A 20,355-nucleotide genomic window follows, 5' to 3' on the forward strand; every position below is an offset into this window, starting at 1 on the left:
TTCTTTGTTCAAAGTCACATAGCTGGTCAGAGACAATATATGAGACCTTCAGTTTTCTGATTCTAGGGCGATTCAAGGGTTTAGCCTCTTGAATGACATCTAAGAGATACCTGCTTCATGTGATCTACTCCCCTGGCAGATGGAGGATTTCAGGGCTCTAGTATAAATTTGTATTCCAGCTGTGACTGTGTCTTCCTATCCATGAAGGGAGATGTGGAGAAAGAGCAGGAGCTACCAGCAGTTTCAAATTCCTTCAAGCTGAAAGCTATTTATTAATACTGATAGATGATTACAGAGCAAGATCATGTGCCCTCTCATTGCCTCTGACCTCCCTTCAACTTCCGTTCCTTTCTTAGACTTTAAAAATATTGTTTTTTAATGATATCTACAATTCATGAAAAGAAATGATAAAATCAAAACATATTACCACTGGCTTATAAACGCCAGTGCTATTAATTATTAACAGACCAAGAAGGAAATCAGGAATAATCCCAAAGGTGAGAGAGAGAAAGACACTAGTGGGGAAAAAAAAGCTGATTGGAAACCCTTGTGCCCAAGGATTCCAATTTAGACCATGCACACTAAATAGAAATGTGATTGCTTTCCTCAAGGAGCAAGCAGAAGTTTAGCTCAAATAAGAGCCTTAGCAAACATGTAATGAACAACCCTCATGCCACAGATGAAAGGACCCTGCAGCCCAAAGCAGAATCTCCCTTGACTTTAATAGAGGGATGATAAGAGAAGTGAATAATGTTTCTTTTTACTGCCAGTCTTATTCTCTAACTCTGCCTCTTTCAATAATGCCACACTTGACATCAAGGGAGGAGGACAAGTGTTTTCTAAAATAAAGGGACGCATTGTTTGCAAAACCTGAGAGTTAGTTTTCACTTTTACTGTGCCAAAGTTCATCACTTCTCCAAGGCAAATAAGATCACTTCCTTCTCCACTAGAGACTGCAAGTGTGAAAAGAGGCTACATAGGTAGGGCCAATCTATAAGTGATTTCCCTAAAGAACATCAATGTCTTCAGTCCCACCCAGCGCCTGAAACTTTTCTAATGGAGACGTATTCTCTAGGGGCATAGAGGTTGCTCCATCTTCAAAAAATTCCAACTAGAATGTGAGTGTTATGGGAACTTGAGACAGTGACTTCTCTGAGGCTCACTTCATCTGTAAAATGGGGCAAACAATATTACCTGCCTCTTTAGGTTATTCTGAAATTAAATGAGATGATGCACCAAAGAGCTGAATACAAGAGGAGAGTTAGTTGAAAACGGCAGAGAACTAGATGAGAGACTGAGAAGGAAAAGAGACACCCAAGAAACTTGGAGTCACCAAGTGAGAGATATATGACTAAACCAAAATCTACTACAGCCTCCTATACAATTTTGCCGAGAACCGAAATTTTGGGGGAGAGAATAAAAGCTGGGTTAAAAGACGATCCTCCCATAGAGGGAATTGCTCCAGCTTCTTGTGAGGACAGGAAGGTCTGTGAAATGGAGCTGAGTTCACACCTCCTACTGGAGAAAAAGGAGTTGAATGAAGTGGGAAGCTCTAAGCTATGCAGGAGACACTTCACTGGGACCCCCGGTTCAGCCAAATCATGCAATTTATTCTCTTATTTTAAACAAAAGATTTTAATGGCATTTCTATCATTTATTTCCCTCAGCATTCGATTTCCACTAGCATTCTAGAGAAGAATCTGTTATTCAACCTAAGGCATATGTTTTCATTTGAGTGGAGGAAAATCAAAATTTCAGAGAAGTTAGACATGAGTGGCTCTTTTAGTCAGAGAGCAAGGGAAAGGTCCTTTGGAGCAAACATCTGCTCTTCTCAGAGGCTAATAGTCTTCCCCTATCAGATTCTTCCCTCTCCAGTAACATCGGGCACCATCTCGTGTGTCTTCTAATCCAAATTCTGCTCTAGAGGTGACTGTGAGATGCCAATATTCTGCTTAGATGTGTTTCAACTGTATAAGGAACATTGGCCTATAACCCAAACACTATTTATCTCTCTCCTTTCTTCACTTTTAACCCAAAGGTAAGATTAACCTAGGATTTTACAACAGAATCTTAGCTCTCAGAGGCAGAAGATTAAGATGTCAGGACATCTGGCAGCGAGGAACCAAGCTTTCACTTCTAGCCATGCTATGATATCCTCTTCTACTTTCATTTTAAAAGTCAAAATTTATTAGATGTTTTTTCTTTATGGGCTCTATTATGATTTTGAAAAGTACACAAATATTTAATAGCACTTTTTTCTTATTCCTTCCATACATGGTTTATATTTTAAGAAGAAAAAACAATTTCAACTAATCACCAATAAATAGATGCAAGTGTTAATTTGGGACTAGACACCCTCCCTCCCCTCCCCCCCGTCCTGCTCCATTTTCTGTGAGAGGTCTGGCATCAGTGAGAAAGATCCTTATATTCTAGGAGTGGAAGTTGGGGAGGGATGGGGGGCCGGGGTTCTGTACAGGGCTTTGAATCTCAGTGATTTCTACAGTAAGTCCAAGACAGATTGTGCCTTCTATTTTTGGATTCACACCGAGAAGCCAATTAAATTAAAAGGCTATTCATTTCACTATATTTGTCTCCAGTCTGCTCAAATAGAAATGCAAACAACTTTTATTGAGTAAGTTTTTCGCCTCAAAGAGAATGAGATTGTAACACCAAGCCCTGTGTACTTCAGAGTCCAATCTGCCCTAAGAAGAAGAAACACAAACCCCAACCCAAGATGTTATGAGGCCTCTTTTGCAAATTCAATTTGAAGTTATCCTAAATGAAAGTGTAGTCAGCGTCTATACTCAGTGGTCCTTAGTGCAGTTGGCTATTCATTTCACTATATTTGTCTCCAGTCTGCTCAAATAGAAATGCAAACAACTTTTATTGAGTAAGTTTTTCGCCTCAAAGAGAATGAGATTGTAACACCAAGCCCTGTGTACTTCAGAGTCCAATCTGCCCTAAGAAGAAGAAACACAAACCCCAACCCAAGATGTTATGAGGCCTCTTTTGCAAATTCAATTTGAAGTTATCCTAAATGAAAGTGTAGTCAGCGTCTATGACCACTCAGTGGTCCTTAGTGCAGTTGTCAAAAATGGGTCTGTGTTTACTGAAATGGACACAACTGGAAGAAAGGAAGAAGAAATTCTTTCCCAGCTTACCTCAGAAGAGTGGGGAAATGACAGAGCCTAAATATGAAAATACTGCTTTCTTGGTGTTGCTTCCATTCACAACAGGCAGAGAAGATAGGTGCCAGCAAGCCCTGGGCTCCAATCTCCAGTTTCAAATCCTATAAAATGGAGACAATCTGCTGTCCCAAGAGCTCAAACCGAAGATCCAGAAATCAGCTGCACTGGCCTGATTGGCCTGACTTACGATGTGTGGTCAAAGATGATTAAATCAGAGGCTAAATTGCCACTGACTTATCCCATCAGAAGCCACTGTGAAATGGTGGGTAGAGATTAACTTGACCAGGTCATTAAGGGTTCTTGAGGAAGGGTCTTGAGTGGACCCCGGGGACTGGCCCTACATGTCTACTACATGTTTATATGGGTAGAAAAGACTTTCAAAAATGGATTAATTGGTGGCTCGTCCAAGAAAAGAACTAGAAGCAGCAAGAATTTGCATTTTTTCCCCTTACAACACATGTGGCATGTGGGACAGAGAACATAGAAGGATTGTCCTCCAGTAGTCCTTGTACAAAAGGGTTTTCAATTTTGGACAGATGACCTTCTTAGAAGGGATAGGACTCTCAAACTATCCTATAAAATAACAACTTGCAACCTGCCATTTGTAAAACATTTCATGGCCTGGCCAGTTCATATTGAGAGTTGCCCATCAACAATGGCAGATGAAATGTTATGTTGTCTCTAATGGCTGGGCTAGTAGGGTCACAATGATGGAGAGGATGTGGGTTATGATGGCTGTCATGGCTTCCATTACTACTTATTGAGACCTGTCTTGCAGGATGTAATAAGCAGAACAAAATTTGAGACAAAAATGTTCTCAATGTTTATGAAAGTCGAAAACTATTTCCCAGAAAAAGAAGCCACCTAGCAAATTGAAAACTCACTTGACCTTACCTTCACTTTCATTTTTTTAAAAATCCCCATCTGAGGATAATTCAACTCAAACTTTGAAATTTATATTAATTTAAAAATGATTGGAAGGAAAGAAGGGAAAGAAGAGAGAAGAAGGAAAGTAAAAAGGGAGGGAGAGAGGAAAGGTTGGGACCCAGGGCCCAGATGTGGAGAACAATTTGACCATCACATTTAACCTGCCCATCAAATTTTAAAATACACTATTTTCTTTTTCTCACAAAACAGAACAAATACAAGCCTGAAACCTAATTTTCTGTCAGGTAAAATCTCCTCTGAAACTTTTTTTTTTGGCACGTGCCCCAAATAATTGGATCAAGATGAACAGGCAGTTTTTTATTCTATTGTATTCCTATTATCCCCTAAGAAAAGCAAAGCCATCAACAAATGCAAGCAAACATGGACCAGACTGTTCATAGCAGATCTATTCATAATAGCCCCAAACTGGATAGATCCCAAATGTTCATCAGGAATGGAACAGATAAATAAATTGTGGCATATTCATACAAGGGAGTACTCTCAAAGAGAATAAACAAACTACAACTAGATGCAACAATATGAGACAATCTTGCAAGCATAATGTTTAACAAAAGAAACCAGATGCAATGGAATACATGTTATATGATTCCATTTATATTAACATTCAAAAACAAGCAACTAATTGATGTTGATGAAAGCCAGATTAGTGGTTACCATTGGGGAGAGGAGATATGTGGGAACCTCTGACGTCCTATTTCTTGATTTGATACATTTTGTGAAAATTCGAGTATGAGTTATGCTTTTTTCTGCATGTATGTTCACATTAATAAAAAGTTTACTTAAAAATGCATATAATATGAGCAAACTTTGGGGGTATTTCATCTGCAATAGTGATCATGTGACCATATACATTCATTAAAACTCACCAAACTGTAAGCTTAAAATTGGTAAATTTTATTATATCTAAACTATACCTAATAAAGCCATGTTTTAAAAAGTTTAAAGAGTTTAGGAAAAATAATTCTACTCTCTACACACCAAAGCAGTTTAAGAATAATTCAGAACAAAAGCAACTGCATGCATTTATTCCTGAGCTTTATTTTGCAGGAGAAACAAATAAATCAATGGCTCAAATACTTAAATGTGTATAAATTATTAGATTATAAGTCTTCAAAGAAAGAAATCCTCTTTATATATAAATCTTAGTACTAGCCAATTGGAAAACTGAGGCTAGGAATTCTCGTTGCAATTCTCATTCATAATCCTCTAAATTTCTCCCAGTGTCACTAATGTGCTTGTGTCAGCACATTATCGTGGCTGTGCACAATAATGCTGCCAAACAAACAACCACAAAACCTCATTTATTACTCACACATCTGGAGTTGGCTGGGGGCGGGGATGGCTGGGTAGCTCTGCTGAGCTTCTGAGGCTTGCTCCCATGCCTGGGGTTAGGCTAGCTACTGGGTGATTTAAGTTGACCTCAACTGGAATGACTGGAGCAACTTGATTGTGATCTTTCAAGATGGTCCTCAGTGATGCCCTGGTATCCATGCCCTCGTGCAGTCCCCACCCACGTAAAATACAGCTGTCCTGTGTAACTAATAGGATATTCCAAAGATGACACAGTCATTTTAAGCCTGTCAGAAAATACATTGTAGCTTCTGCCTTGCTCACTGAGATCACTCAACTAAGTGGAAGCCAGGCACCATGTCATGAAGACACATAATCAGCTCCATGGAGAGATTCACATGGTAAGGAACCAAGGCCTCGACATCTAGCACCAACTTGTCAAACACACACATAAGCCACCTTGGTAGTAGACTCCATCCCCAGACCACAACTACTAAGCCAGAATCTGAGCCAGAACAAACTAGATAAGCTACTCCTAAATTCCTAAACCGCAGAAACTATGAAAGACAATAAATGCTTATTGTCTTATGCTGCGAAGCTTTGAGGTAATTCGTTATGCAGTCACCCTATAGATAACTAATATACTTGACTTTGTACCATGTAGTTCTCATTATTCAATGGGCTACATTCTCACTGGTGCATTCTCATGTTGACAGCAAAGACAGAAGAGAACAAGTGAAGATGTGTAAGCACTTTTCAAATCTCTACTTGCATAATTTCTCCTAAGCCCCCTTTGGCCAAATTAAGTCAAATGACTCAGTTCAGAGTGGTGGGACAGGGCAGTTTAGCTTACTATACCACAGGATGGCTCTGCAAATTTATATGGCAAAAAGCGTGATTGGTGATTTTAAAATATGTCTACAAATTCTTTGACACTGCTCCATTAACAAGGTGTAGCCTATTTTCCCTCCCCTTAATTATAGGCTGGACTTAGTGACTCACTTGTAATGAATAGAACATGGTGGAAGTGATAGTGTGTGACTCCCCAGGCTAGGTCATAAAAAGGATAGCCACGACTGGCACGCGCTCGCACGCGCTCTCTCTCTCTCTCTCTCTCTCTCTCTCTCTCTCTGTCTCTCTGCTCGCTTCTCTCTCTCTCTCTCTCTCTCTTAATCTCTCTCTCAGGTATTTCTTGCTCTGAAGGAAGTCACCCACTTGTTATGAGTACAGTCAAGAAGATCTGCAGAGAAATCTATGTGGGAAAGAACTGAGGCCAGCAACAAACAACCAGCACCAACTTGCTACTGTGTTGGAGGTGGAACCTCTAGCCCCAATCAAGCCTGCAGATGACTGCCACCCAGCCCACATTTCAAGTGCAGTTGAGACCCTAAGCTAAGCTACTCCTGAATATTCCTCACCCACAGAAGCTGTGAGAGATAATATATGATTGTTGTAAGCCACTAAGTGATGATATAATTTATAATGCTGCAATAAATAATACAAGGAAAGATGAAAATTAGAGCTTTCTTTTTAACCACAGGTTCAAGATTCTTAGTTATAAACAACAGGATCCACTTTAGCTAGTTTAAGTGGAAAAAGAGAAAACATATTAAATAGTCCTGAAGAATCTCCAGGAGGGCTGAAGCATCAGGTCTAGAGGCCACAAAGCCAAGAACAATGCCCAAAGCATAGGCACCCGGTGCCTCTGCTCGAGCCAGGCCCCCATTCCTGCTGGAGCTGGATGAAGATACTTCTGCTTATACCACTGAAGTTAGTAGCCAGATGCCTGAATATCCACCATTAATATCCTAGAAAGCTGGATGCCTTCACCACCCCCTTCACCCAAAAAATGGAATCTGTGAAGTTCCAGCTTCATCTTATTGCTCTCTTCCAATCAGAAGTCTTGCACAAGTGCACATGATTGATGGAGTCTATCTGCAAAGGAGGATGGGAAAAATGAGTTGTAGGCTGCTCTCTTGGGGAGGTGTTGTTCATAAGATAGGAAATAGCCCAGTAATAGGAAGGGTGTTCAAATGGTGCTGAGGAGCTAGGAAAGTTGACAAATGTTCACTTCTTGTTCCCATATAAAATCATTTTTACCTTACTAAAATATAGATAATTAAAGAAATTATTGATGTGTCTTTCTATTACCTGGAACTCAAATTAGTAAATTAATTTCATCTCCAGTATCATTTCCAACCAATTGTTAATGACCACCTAGATTTACGTACTCAGATGAACTCTAGGCTTGGTTGAAAAATGATGTGGGGTCAAGTTGCAATGACACCATGCGTGTTGCATATTTGGGTTAAATAACAGGTACCTGCAAAAATAAATGTTTTCTGTCTCTGTATTTTCTCTCCTTTTCTATAAAGACAGTATGAAAATATCTCATGACCTTATATAATTGTTGACATTAAAACTGTTGCCACTGACCAAACCCTCTCTTAGTCATCTATCTGAAATGGCATACAAGCTAATCCATGTCCCCACTGTACCATTCCAGTACTTGGTAGAACCCAGATATATAAAACAACATTTCTGTCTGAATATCATTCTGTCTCTTCCTCACTTCCCTCACCCTGTCATCCTCTGAGGAACCTCTTAATCAACTCCAAATTCCACAACACACAGTTTGACTATTACTGGCCTTGTAGGTTATTGCATTGGTATAACCTACAACTTCCCTCCCAAGGCTCATTCATTCATGCCCATTTCCTCTTTGCTTTCCCTCAAATTCAGCCAGTTGGTATGAATAAAGTGTGGAGAAACAGTCCCTACACTTTAACCTTTCCATTTCCCGGTTTGGATGGTGTAATTTTTCCCCACGTGAGTCAATAACATTCACAGCCCTAGAACTTGACATGATTTGCTAAGTTTCAGTCACCTCACACAGACCAACTCAGGACTAGCTGTGCATCTACATTAAGTTGCTTCATCTTCTTCCTTGTGCTCATAGCAAGAGACTTCCTTATCTGAAGATTGAACATCACACCTATTGTGTAATGGTTTCATTGGGGGTAGATTCCCCATCTTTCTTTCATTCTCCTTAGCCATTGTTGCTCTGAGTGCCCTCAGCAGTCTCATTATTATATTAGGAAACAGGATATTTGCTCATGTCATACAGCTGTGCCTCTCAGACTTTAATGTGCATACAAATCACCTGGACATCTGTCTAAATACAGATTCCTTTTCAGCAGGTGGGGCCATGATCCTCCATTTCCATCAATCTCCCAAGCGATTCTCATGCTTCTGGTTCACGGGCCACCCTTTACCTAGCAATGTTGTAGAAGAGCAGTCCCCAAACTTTTGGGCACCAAAGACTGGTGCTCCCATGAGAATCTAATGCCCGATGATCTGAGGTGGAGCTGAGGTGGTGGGTACTAGCGCTGGGGAGTGGCTGCAAATATAGATGAAGTTTCGCTCACTCACCTGCAGCTCACCTCCTGCCACGTTGCCTGGTTCCTAACAGGTCAGAGACCAGTACCAGTCTGCATCCTAGGAGCTGGGGACCCCTGGTGTAGAAGACCCAGGGTCACACTCAATGTAAGGAACTTACTGCTTTTTCTAGAACTCTACTTGTATAAAATTTCTTCTCATCTCTCTCCTCTGGATCACATTCCTTTACCAACCATCCCCTAGATATGGGTATTCCTGCTATACCTGTGATCACATTAATTGTACTAATTCAATGAATCAGTCATCACTGAGCATCTTCCATGAGCTAGACATCATGCTGGATACTAAGGATACATCCATGAACAAGATTAACCCTGTTCACAAGGAACTTACAGTCTAAAATGAAAGACATTTAACAAATAATTAGTCAATAATCAGTAGTAATTTTAAAGAGACTAGGAACAAAAATTATAGGATGCTATGAGAGCAAATAATAGAGAAAAAACTAACCAAGGCTCCCGGGTCCTTTGGGTTTCCACTTTGTGTGATTCTGTCTGGTTTTGAATAAACTCAGCCTTCTCTATGGAGAGGCAGAACATTAGAAGCTTCCCTCATGGCCCTTTACCTTCCTCTTGACCATGACCACCACTGTATATTTGGTGTTTCATGGCCACGCTGACCTTTGGCAGGAAGATGAGCATGGCACAAAGCTTATGATTGACAGGCATGTACTAGGTTTCCATATGGCAGGCATGTACTAGGCTTCCATAATTCAAATTAATATTGGATTGCCTCATGTCATGCTTGCGCCTTGGCTCTTCTTGATAATGGTGCTGGCCATCTGCAAAGGCAAGCTGTTCCCTCCCAAATTTTAGTCAACACTTCCCCTCCCCTCAAAAATGACAGCAAATGTAATGTCCTGATTTCCTCTCTCTCATGACCTCTTCTGCTTATCTGTTTCCTAGAATGATGACTCAGATTTTGCCATTAAATTACACTGATTAATACCAAAGTCTTAAATATTCATTTATTGAGAATGACGAGGTCTACATCATGTTGCTATATCAGAGATTCTGGCCTCTTTAGGCTCAGAAAGCTTCTCCAGCTGCAACAGTTCCCCTTTCCAGTCTCATGGAATATCAATTCGTCAAGAAAAAGAGAAAAGGCATAAATACTGCAGAAACATTATAACCCATATAAGATAAGGCCTTCCATGGCTTCTGCCCTAAAACTCATTCTTGTTTGGTGTTATATTTAAGGCAATAATAATCCACTCAAATCATATCTATAATGCAAGTTGAATATTTCCAGAAATCTCTTGAAAGAGGATTCCATTTGCCTATTTTAAGGACAACTTAAAGTCCTATTTCCTGATATTTTTCCTTTTTAATATTTCACATGTATAGTAGCTTCCTGAATGTCCTCTCTCTCCTCCCTCTCTTAAAACTGTTCTAACCCACTACACTTCAGAAACTTTATCGCCAACATTTTCCCTCCCTGAATTCGTTTTGCCAAAGCCTTAAGACGAGAGCTTTCTTTTCTCTCCATTATTGGTCAGTCTAGCAGGACCGAGCCCTCTCAGCCCTGTCACTCTCCCAGTGGCTTGATTTAGTCCAGGATCTCATGGCAGATCTAGATTTCTTCCACCTAGAATTTTTCCAACCAGGAGTCAGAGAGAGCAGGTGTACATTCTCTCACTTTGTCCATTCTTGGTTTTGTTACCTATTGTTATATCATTAACCCAAGAAACTAATGCCTTTTATTTCAAAGAAAAGGACCAGGGCAGTTACATTAACATTCTAGTGTTTGCTGATTAAGAAATAGGAAATGGCAAAAAGCTAATGTAAAATCAGTAAACTCTTTAATTCAACTAAGATCTACATTCAATCCAAAATGTGTGTATATACATACATATGTATACATACACACACAAATGGCCACACAATGCTGTTTCAGTCAACAATGTACAACATATACAAGGGTAGTATAACATATAGCCTAGGTGTGTAATAGCTTATAACATCTAGGTTTGTATAAGTACACTCTATGATGTTTGCACAGGAACAAAATCGCCTAAGGATGCATTTCTCAGAACATATCCCTGTTGTTAAGTGGCACGTGACCACAGAGAGAGAGAGAGAGAGAGAGAGAGAGAGAGAAAGAGCGCGCGCCAAGAGTGTGAATCTTCCCATGGCCCCTTTACCACTATCCCTTCTCCACAGCCCATAGGCTGGAACCCATAGATGTCTGTCACTTAATTAACTTAGCTAACACTTACCAGACTATCACCAACATTTTAAAACTTTATCTTAGCATATTGCTTTTCATGAAATCTCCAAAGTATTTGAAGTTAGAAGGAAAGAAAACTCATCTTGGTCCTAAGTATGTCATAATTTGAGGACTCTTGGAGGGATAGAATCAAATCAAGAGTCTTTGACATGTATCTGCCTTTTTGCCCTATAGAAAGCCCCATAAATTCTTACGCTGGGAGTTAACTGTGAGCCATTACTTGTGACTGCTAATTGTACACAACACGAATGAAAAATGAGGATGACACTGGCTTCCTAACCTGAAGCTTTGTTTCGTAATCCCTGGTTCGCCAGTTGGGACTCTGATGGAGCATTTTACAACATAGCCTTTGCTACCCTCGTGAAACATTATAATCACACAAAATGTTACTCTGTAGAATTGTAAGCAATATGGAGCCTGCTCTTGGCATCTGTGCCTTAATCACCTCTTTTCATCACTTCACTGCCCACTTAAAAGTCCTTGGAAGGCTTCTTTCTACATGAGTAGGGGTGTGGATTTTAATCAGGCACGCCTGGCAAAGACACCTTATTTCCATTTCCAGTTCCAATTCCAGTTCGACAACTCACCAAAGGTGGTGTCTGGAAGTTCTCTCAGCTTCCCTGTACTCTTATTTAATCGGCATTTCCTCAGCCTCCAGAGCAGTCACTTCTCTCTCTCAGGTATGAGACACTCTGGATGGCCTGTTGAAGATGCTAAAACCAACTTACCCATTTACCAATCAAAACTGGAGCCAAAGGCCCATAGTGACCACTTAATCTGCTCTGAGTGCTACAATGAGAATTTTGGCAACAGAAAGATATTCTAGTTCCCACCATGGAGAGATATTTGGCCCAGATGTTTCTGGGCCAAATATCAGAATCAATGACATAATTCTTGTCCCTATACAGTTCAATAGTGCCTATAGGTAAAATAAATTCCCTAGCGTCTCTCCAGGTTTCCATGCTGACTGTGACCCCAGTGCAGACGCAGTGTACACTTTCCCCCACTGTCTGAAGTCAACGACTAATTGGTTTCACCCAATTTCCTGGTCCACTTTGAGCATCAACTTCTACAGAAAATAAAAATAGGCTCACTCAAAAATGATGGGCTGATTTCACTGTATTTAGGGACTAGCTCTGCTACCCCTGGCTCCTGCCTAAGGCATCTGATGGCCCTTGTGAGGTGATCCCCCAATGTCAGGCAGAAAGGTGGTTGTGTAGTTGATATGGAGGAAAAGCCAATCACGTACTGCTGGTGTGAATGATATCACTGATGTAATCAAGGTCCCCTTGATTCAAAATAGACCATGTCTCCTTTATGTGGATACCTTTGATTTTGGCAAATGCATAAAAAGTCAAAAGTCAACCGTCAGGGGCAGGAGGGGAGGGAATGCAACTCCTTACCTTGTTCATCAAGCCTAGACTCTCTGGTGTTCTTCTAGGCTCTCAAAAGCTCAGAATGCTAAACAGCACGGCACAGTGCCCTTGCTCTCCAAATTTGCTGTACATTCCAATCATCTGGGAGCTTTCAAAAATCCCACCTCTCAGCCTACCCCGATTATAGCCAAATGATTAAGAGAGGGAGCCAGGCATCAGTAGTTTTTAAAGATCTACAACATGAATGGACCTAGATGGTATTATGCTAAATAGAATAAGTTGGGCAGAAAAAGCCATGTGATTTCACTTGGATCCTAAAAAGCAAACAAAAAAAATAAAAAAACAAAACAGAAACAAATTCATAGATACAGAGAAAAAATTGATGGTGGCCAGATGTGAGGGGGACTGGGGGGATGTGAGACAAAAGTGAAAAGGATTAATTAAGAAGTACACTCAATAAGGGATGAATATCCAAAATTTATAAAGAACTCATACAACTTAACACCAAAAGACAATCCAATTTAAAAATGAGCAGAGGACCTGAATAGACATTTTTCCAAAAAAGACATATAGATGGAGAATAGATATATGAAAAGATGTTTAATGTAACTAGTCATCAGAAAAATGCAAATTAAAACCACAACGAGATATCGTCTCACACCTGTCAGAATGGAGTCCTCAATAAACCAACAAACAACAAGTGTTGGGGAGGATGTGGAGAAAAGGGAACCCTGTGCACTGTTAGTGGGAATGTAAATTGGTGGAGCCATTGTGGAAAATAGTATGGAGGTTCCTCAAAAAATTAAAATTAGAACTACCTTATGACCTAGCAATCCCACTTCTGGGTATTTATCCGAAGAAAACAAAAACACTAATTTGAAAATATGTCTGCACCCCTATGTTCATTGCAGCATTATTTACAGTAGCCAAAATATGGAAGCAATCTAGGTGTTCACTGATAGATGAATGGATAAAGAAGAGGGGGTACATATGTACAACGAAATATTAATGGGCCGTAAAAAATGAAATCTTATCATTTGTGATAACATGGATGGACCTAGAGGGTATTATGCTAAGTAAAATAAGTCAGATAGAGAAAGACAAATACTATATGATTTCATTTATATGTGGAAACTAATGAACAAAACAAACAAAACAGAAACAGACTCAGATACAGAGAACAGAATGATGGTTGCCAGATGGGAAGGTGGTTGGGGGGCTGAGGAAAAATGGTGAAGGGATTAGGAAGTACAAATTGGTAGTTACAAAATAGTCGTGGGTATGTAAAGTACAGCGTAGGGAATATAGCCAATAATATTGTAATAACTATGTATAGTGCCAGGTGGGTACTAGACTAATTGGAGGGGATCATTTCATAACTTATCACAATGTTGTACACATGAAACTAATATAACACTGTAAGTCAACTGTAATTGAAAAAATAAATAAAGATCCCCAAAGTGTCCTAATATGCAGCAGTTTGGATCCCACCAGCAAAGCGGTTATGAGCACAGACCTTGGGGTCAGACTTGGATTTGAATTCTTGCTCCATGATTTACCAACTGTGTCACTTTGGCCAAGCTACTTAAGCTTTTTGTGCCTCGACTTTCTCATTTGCAAAATGTAGTATCTTACAAATAATACTAGTATTTACCTCACAGTGTTTCTATGAGAATTAAGTGGTGTATTATTTGCAAAGTGCTTAGATCAGTTTCTGGTACTTGCTAAGAGCTATAAAAGTTTGCTAAAAAGAAAAATACACAGGCCAAACTCATTCTTGCCTCAGGGCCTTTGCTCTTGCTGTTCTCTCTGTCTGGACTTCACACTCCCTGTCATGGCCGAAAGGGAGCCCATCTACCCTAGTTACACTCTACCTTAGTACCCTTTTTTATTCTAATGTCTTTAGGTGTGTATTTATTGAATGTATTTTGGTTGTCTCCTTCACTAGAATGCTAGAATGTAAACCCAGTGAGAGCAAGACCTGCCTGATCTTTAGAACAGTACCTGAGGAAATCAGTGTAGGGATGCGAACACCAGGAGGGTGTAATTCCTTGGTAACACAAAGGGCAGGCATTAAAGGAAAGACATCAGCCTTTTGGACGAAGACACTTCCATGGGCCCCTAAATGTTCACAGTTCAGATACAACCTTTTTGTTTATCGTGGGTGAGCCATCACAGCTGGAAAGAGGCACCCTCAATTAAACCTTGTGCAATAAGAACCTTGCCTGTAAACAAGAAAAGTGGCCTCTCCCTGAAAATCTAGACCTGATGAGATTGTGCGCCAGATAATTACCTCATTTGAATTCTCTCATTTCATTTCAGTAAATAGTCTATATCTATTTTATTTAGTTAAAAGCTTACCTATTTTCATTTTTATAAAATGCTGTCCCCATCCCAACTAGGGTCCCCAGCTCTTACTCATTATGTGGGTATGAAAGAATAATCTTCAAGAGTTTGAATCAGAATGAAATGCAGGAGGACCATATTGAAGGTGGTGAAGAGATTTATATCTCATATAGATAGCATAGTGGAGATGAGCAATAAGATTTTATAGGTATCAGAGCAGTCTCTGTATCTCATTAGGATCCCACATTTCCATTTATGTTAATCATCCTGTAGGTTGTGTTCCATTTTATGGAAGATGGTAAATCCTAACCCAAGTCGTCATGAGAGTGATTTGAATTACAAAGTCACCTACCTTTATAGTAGGATGCACTGTGGACCCCTGCAGACTAAAGCCAGCACATTTCAGATCATAGTTGCAAAGTTCCTGACGATGAAGTTGGTACCAAAGAACCTAAGTCAGCTGAAGGTCCACTGGACATGACAAAGATTCTCTCAGTATGTTTCTATAGGATTTCACTGAAATTACTAAAATATTGATTTATGGTAATGTTTTCGGAACAAAAATGTAAGTTAATTTGAACTGTTAGCTCTGATTTCTTACAAGTGGCAATGTGGTCCTCACAGATTGGTCCCTTCTCAAGGGTCTGCAGCAGGCTTGATGGAATTAATCAAAAGAAACTCCACAAAGGGTCCCCAGGTCTCAGTACAGGCTCTTCCTGCCCTGTCCCCCTCCACCTCCTCCACCTATGGTGCCCAGAACAATTGTCCTTCTCCACCTTCAGACCCTCAGCCATCAAGGCAAGGCTCTGGCAAGGCCCACAAGTTGCTTCTATCTAAATCAAGCTCCTCATGAACAACATTCAACAGGGGCTGAAAACCAAAATGTGTTCTGGGTGGATGCCATAATGGCTGACAATTTGTCAGAGCATCACAGTTTGAAGTTTTCCACTAACCAGCATTTTGCTGATAAAGATTGCCTAGCAGATGTCATCCAGGCAATATCACACTTACCTTCATTACTGTCTATTGGAGGTCCAGAGTTCTGTCCCATTGAGGCCACCAAGTGATACTGCTATTGATCTAAAAGCTGACCGACCCATGGTTAAGGATTAGGCTTTGATCTTTCAAGCTGCTTTCTGCTCTATGTACATTTTAAGGACTTTGCCTATATTTCCCGATTACGTGTGCTTCACTCACCAGGCTACATTATCTCTCTTTGGCCCTCTTCCCTCTCCCTACTTGGCTGCTATATGGCCCCATTTCAGTCTCGGACACCTAGATCAGTGCTTCTCAAATGTTAATATGCACACAAATCACATGGGGATGTTTTAAAATGCCCATTCTGATTTAGTAGGTCTGAGACAGTGCCCAAGCCTCTGTATTTCTAACGGGTGCCCAGGGGGTTCAATGCTGCAGACCCGGAACCACACACAGAACAGCAAAAGTCTAGAGTTTCTCTATTCTCCCTCATCAAAGCCATAAAATTGTTGAAATACAATTGTTGAAAGTGAGTTTTGACCATGAAGTTTCCACTGAGAAGGGAGGCTTGGTATGTGTCCATCTTCATAAATATTTGTCATTTTACAAGACTAAGAATGTTTTGCCAAAGGAGTGGTGGTGTTCTTGTGGAGTTCTAGTGCTGGGAGTGGTTTGAGTTGGGCCCAAGGGACATCCTCCTCAAATCATCTGAAATCTGACCATTGTTGATTTAGGCATACCTCGGAAATATTGCAGGTTCGGTTGCAGATCTCCACAATAAGCAAGTGTCATAATACGATGAGTTGTAATTTTTCTCCTGGTGGAGGGTCTTGCCTTCAATTTGCAAAAAACACCACATCTGTGAAGCTCAATAAGAAAAATGCAATAAAACGAGGTTCTCCTATATTGTGAGGCCCTGGGCAGGGCTAGGTATGAAGCCAGTGCCACACATACATCTGTGTGGCTAAGGCAGCCACTACAGAAATGTAAGGACCCAGGCATGCTGGGGTGCAAGGTCTCTCTTCCTCCACTCGATCAACTATCTGGATCTGTGCTGCTAGTTTCTTCTACACCAGCACCACAGAGCAGGAAGACAAACATAGCCATCTCTTCCACAGGCTCAGCTGACCATAAATTCTGCTTAAAGACATATTTCCTGCAGAGACATCAGCAGCAGAAAAGGCAGTAGGTGGGAGAGAAGTGGTTAAAACCAACTACATTATCATCCAGAGCAGCTGATGGGGGGTGTAGCAGGAGCGAAGCTCCCCCAACAGCTCTTTCTGCCTTGTTCTTAGGATTATTTTATTTATAGCTAGGAAAAAAAATAATTACCTACAGCTGTGTTTCTCAGTTGTGGGGCGCTTAAGGCACTTCCGCCCACCAGGTCGCTCCTCCCTGAGTACTCTCCTGGGAGGCATCGCCAGGTCTCTTTCTCCAGAGCCCTGTGACCTCCCAGCATTTTCTAGTCCTGAGAGTTCTCAGGTTATCTATGACTTGTCTGAGATCATTAGATTAATGTCTTTATCCCATTCCATTACCAGATGAATAGATTTGAAGACAAATAACTCCCTACTGGATCCTTCTTGGGTTTGTGAGAGATCTGGGTGGTGATTAATTTAGCAGGCTCCAAACTGACCTGGGTCAACATCCTAGTCTGCTGGCTCCTTAACTTGTTTCCTCATGTGGGTGACAATAGTACCAGCTCTGCTGGTGCAAGGATTAAACGGATGCATACAAAGTGTTTACTCGCATGTTTGAGCAGAGGAGGCATTCAACTAAGAGTAGCAATTAGTAGATGGGTGGTGGTGAGGAAGGGTTAAATAGGCACATAAAATTAAAGCTGAAAGCATCCCTGGAGGTCACCTAGGCCAGTGTATTGCAAGGTTTACAGAGAATGAGAATCACCTGAAGAGCACAGATTGCTGGGCTCCACCCCAAGATGATTGGATTCAGTAGGTCAAGGGTAAAGCCCATAATTTGCATATCTAACAAGCTCCTAGGTCAGGCTTTTAGTACCAAGTAGCTAAACTAACTCATTTTCTGACAAAAATTCCTAGGCCCTCTTCTCCTATTCCTGTAAAAATGTCTTATAATCTCTGTTGGGCAACTCTTATGATGGTGGAAGGAAGGAAATGAATCCTCGCTGGTGATTTATAAAGAATCATGGGCTTTAAATATATTACTTTAACAATAATTTATGGAGTTACTTATAGTTGGTTTTTGTTGCTGCTGTTGTTGTTATTTTGTTTTGTTTTCTTCTTCTTTTTTTTTTTTTTAGGTTGATAAAACTGAGGCTAAAGATAACTTAGGTGCCTTAACACTTTCACACAGTAAGAAATTGAAGAGTCAGGATTCGAAACTGGTCTGAGAGACCAGAGTTCTTGTGTCAATGATGTTCACTAGTGTCTAGAAGCCCCTACCTCACACCACGTTTAATTATTGGACAACTGTTAAAAGTTAGAATATGTTTTTGAACTGAAATCTGCTTATGTTGATTTACTGGTTTTAGTTATGGTTTCTGTATCTTCAGTAGAATTGAAAAAGACTTAACATTTGGGTAGGGAGAGGACAATCTTTTACTTTATTGCAAATTTGATAATTTGATAAATCCTGACTCTTACTCTTAGCTATATAACTATGAGCAAGTTTCTAACTTCTCTGTGCCTCTATTTTCTTTAAATCTGTAGCATGGGAATAGTATTAGTACCTTCATCAGAATGTTGAGCAAAGAAAACAGTTTAATATACGTACAGAGTTACACGGCAATTTTAGCTTTGTTACTGCAATCCCTAAAGCCTTTGTAAAGTCTTCATAACGTCCTTTGGAATAGAGGTCTTAAAAATTAGAGAAACCAGACTTTTTTCTCCTGCTTATGATACGATTATGGTGCATTTAGCAGTGTCTTCTTTAAAGTCCTTGCTGGTGATTAGAGGTGCTAGATAAAAAGAATATTGAGAGCAGGTGTGCATTTCATCAGCAAGGTGCCCCTTAGTTAAACCAACCAAGTTGCTATGTAGTTACTTTGTTTTCTTGCAGAGGCAATTCTGCTTCTTATATATTAAGGTAGAGAGATGGGGTCTTCAAGGTGCTAAAGGAGACTGCTCATGCATGTCTCAGCCAGAGTGTCCTAAAACTGCAGGAGAGCCAAAAGAGGGCAAGATAAAAATACCTAGCCCTCAAAGGCTAGAGAGTTTTAGTGCTTCTCAAAAGTCATTTTGAAGTTAAAGAAATAATAGAAATGATGAGGCAAAAGAACACAAATATTATTTATACTTCCTGCCTTAGATTGGGGGAAAAAAAACAAAAAACAAAAAACAAATGGCCTGAATTCCCCTCCTTTCCCTGTATGCTTACCCTTGGGAATGTGGCTTTTCAGCCCCTCCCATCAAAGGGTAGAATCTATTTCCTCGACTCTTAAATCTGCGTATGGCCATGTAATTTGTTTTGGCTAAAGGGCTTCAGGAGAAGTGGTACTATGCCAGTACCAAGCCTGAGTTCAAGAGGTTTTGCATTCTTCTTGGAACTTGATCATCAACTCATGAACAAGCCCAGGCTAGCCAGCTGGAGGATGAGACACACGGCCCAGTCATCCCCATTGCCCCAGACAAGTGAGTATGGCCATGTAAGGCCAGCCAGCCCCCATCCGTTCTATCAGATGATTACAGACTCATGAGCGAGCCTAGTCAAGATCATTCAGGTCAGTCTAGAATAGCAAAGCACCCAGCTGATCCACAGACTTATGAGAAATAATAAGGTTTATTGTTTTATTCCTCTGATTTTTTTAGGGTTTTTTTTTTTTCAAAGCAGTAGCTAGCCCATGTACCCCCTGTGGAATTGGTAGGAATAAAACATCAATAACAACCATACTGAAATAGTACTACTCATACAGTTTGAACTGAAGAAAACTGTTAGTTCAGACATTGTTGACTTACAAAAATAGCAATTTCATATCGACCAACCCAACGTTAGTAAGTACTTCTCACATGTTAGGCGGTGTTTTATATGGATTATCTCACTTAATCTTTACAACCACTCTATGGGATAGATATTACCATCTGCACTTTACCAATGAGGAAATACAGAGTCCATAAATATCCGCTGAAGGAATCAATTTAAAAAAGGACAACTTTTTTACATTGTCCAATACTTGGTAGGACAGGAATTTGAGCTTAGATTGGCTTGATCCCTCTGCCAACATACTTTCTACAGTAGGAAACAGACAGTAATGATATTTATAAAGTATTCACTAGGCATCAGGCTGTTCTAAGAACTTTACATGCCTTATCTCATTTAATCATCACATATAACCCCCTGAGGTTAGTGTGATTTATGCTAGGGGAAGCCAAAGTACTCCAAGGTTCAGTAATTAACCAAAGTAATACAGAAAGTAAATTGCCAGACCAGAATTTGAACCCAGGCAATGCTCCAAAAACTGTAGTCAGCTATAGGAGGCATCTTTTAAAGAACCGAGGAAAGAGAAATGAAAGGAGAAAATCAAGTTTTTTATTAGCAGAATCCTAGTAAATGTTTTGCATTTCTGA

General features: G+C 40.2%; 1 long non-coding RNA gene across 1 annotated transcript; it reads right to left on the reverse strand.

The window, feature by feature from the left end:
* Positions 1-1,171: 1,171 nt before the first annotated feature.
* LOC120611901 (uncharacterized) lies at positions 1,172-17,731 on the reverse strand. Its single transcript, XR_005655316.1, has 3 exons — positions 17,720-17,731; positions 17,514-17,518; positions 1,172-1,515 (listed from the first exon to the last, which is right to left on the reverse strand). It is a non-coding gene; the product is annotated as an uncharacterized LOC120611901 (long non-coding RNA).
* Positions 17,732-20,355: the final 2,624 nt, after the last annotated feature.

The sequence above is a fragment of the Pteropus medius genome, unplaced genomic scaffold (genome assembly GCF_902729225.1).
Source record: "Pteropus medius unplaced genomic scaffold, Ma_sr-lr_union100, whole genome shotgun sequence".
Lineage (NCBI taxonomy): Eukaryota > Metazoa > Chordata > Mammalia > Chiroptera > Pteropodidae > Pteropus > Pteropus medius.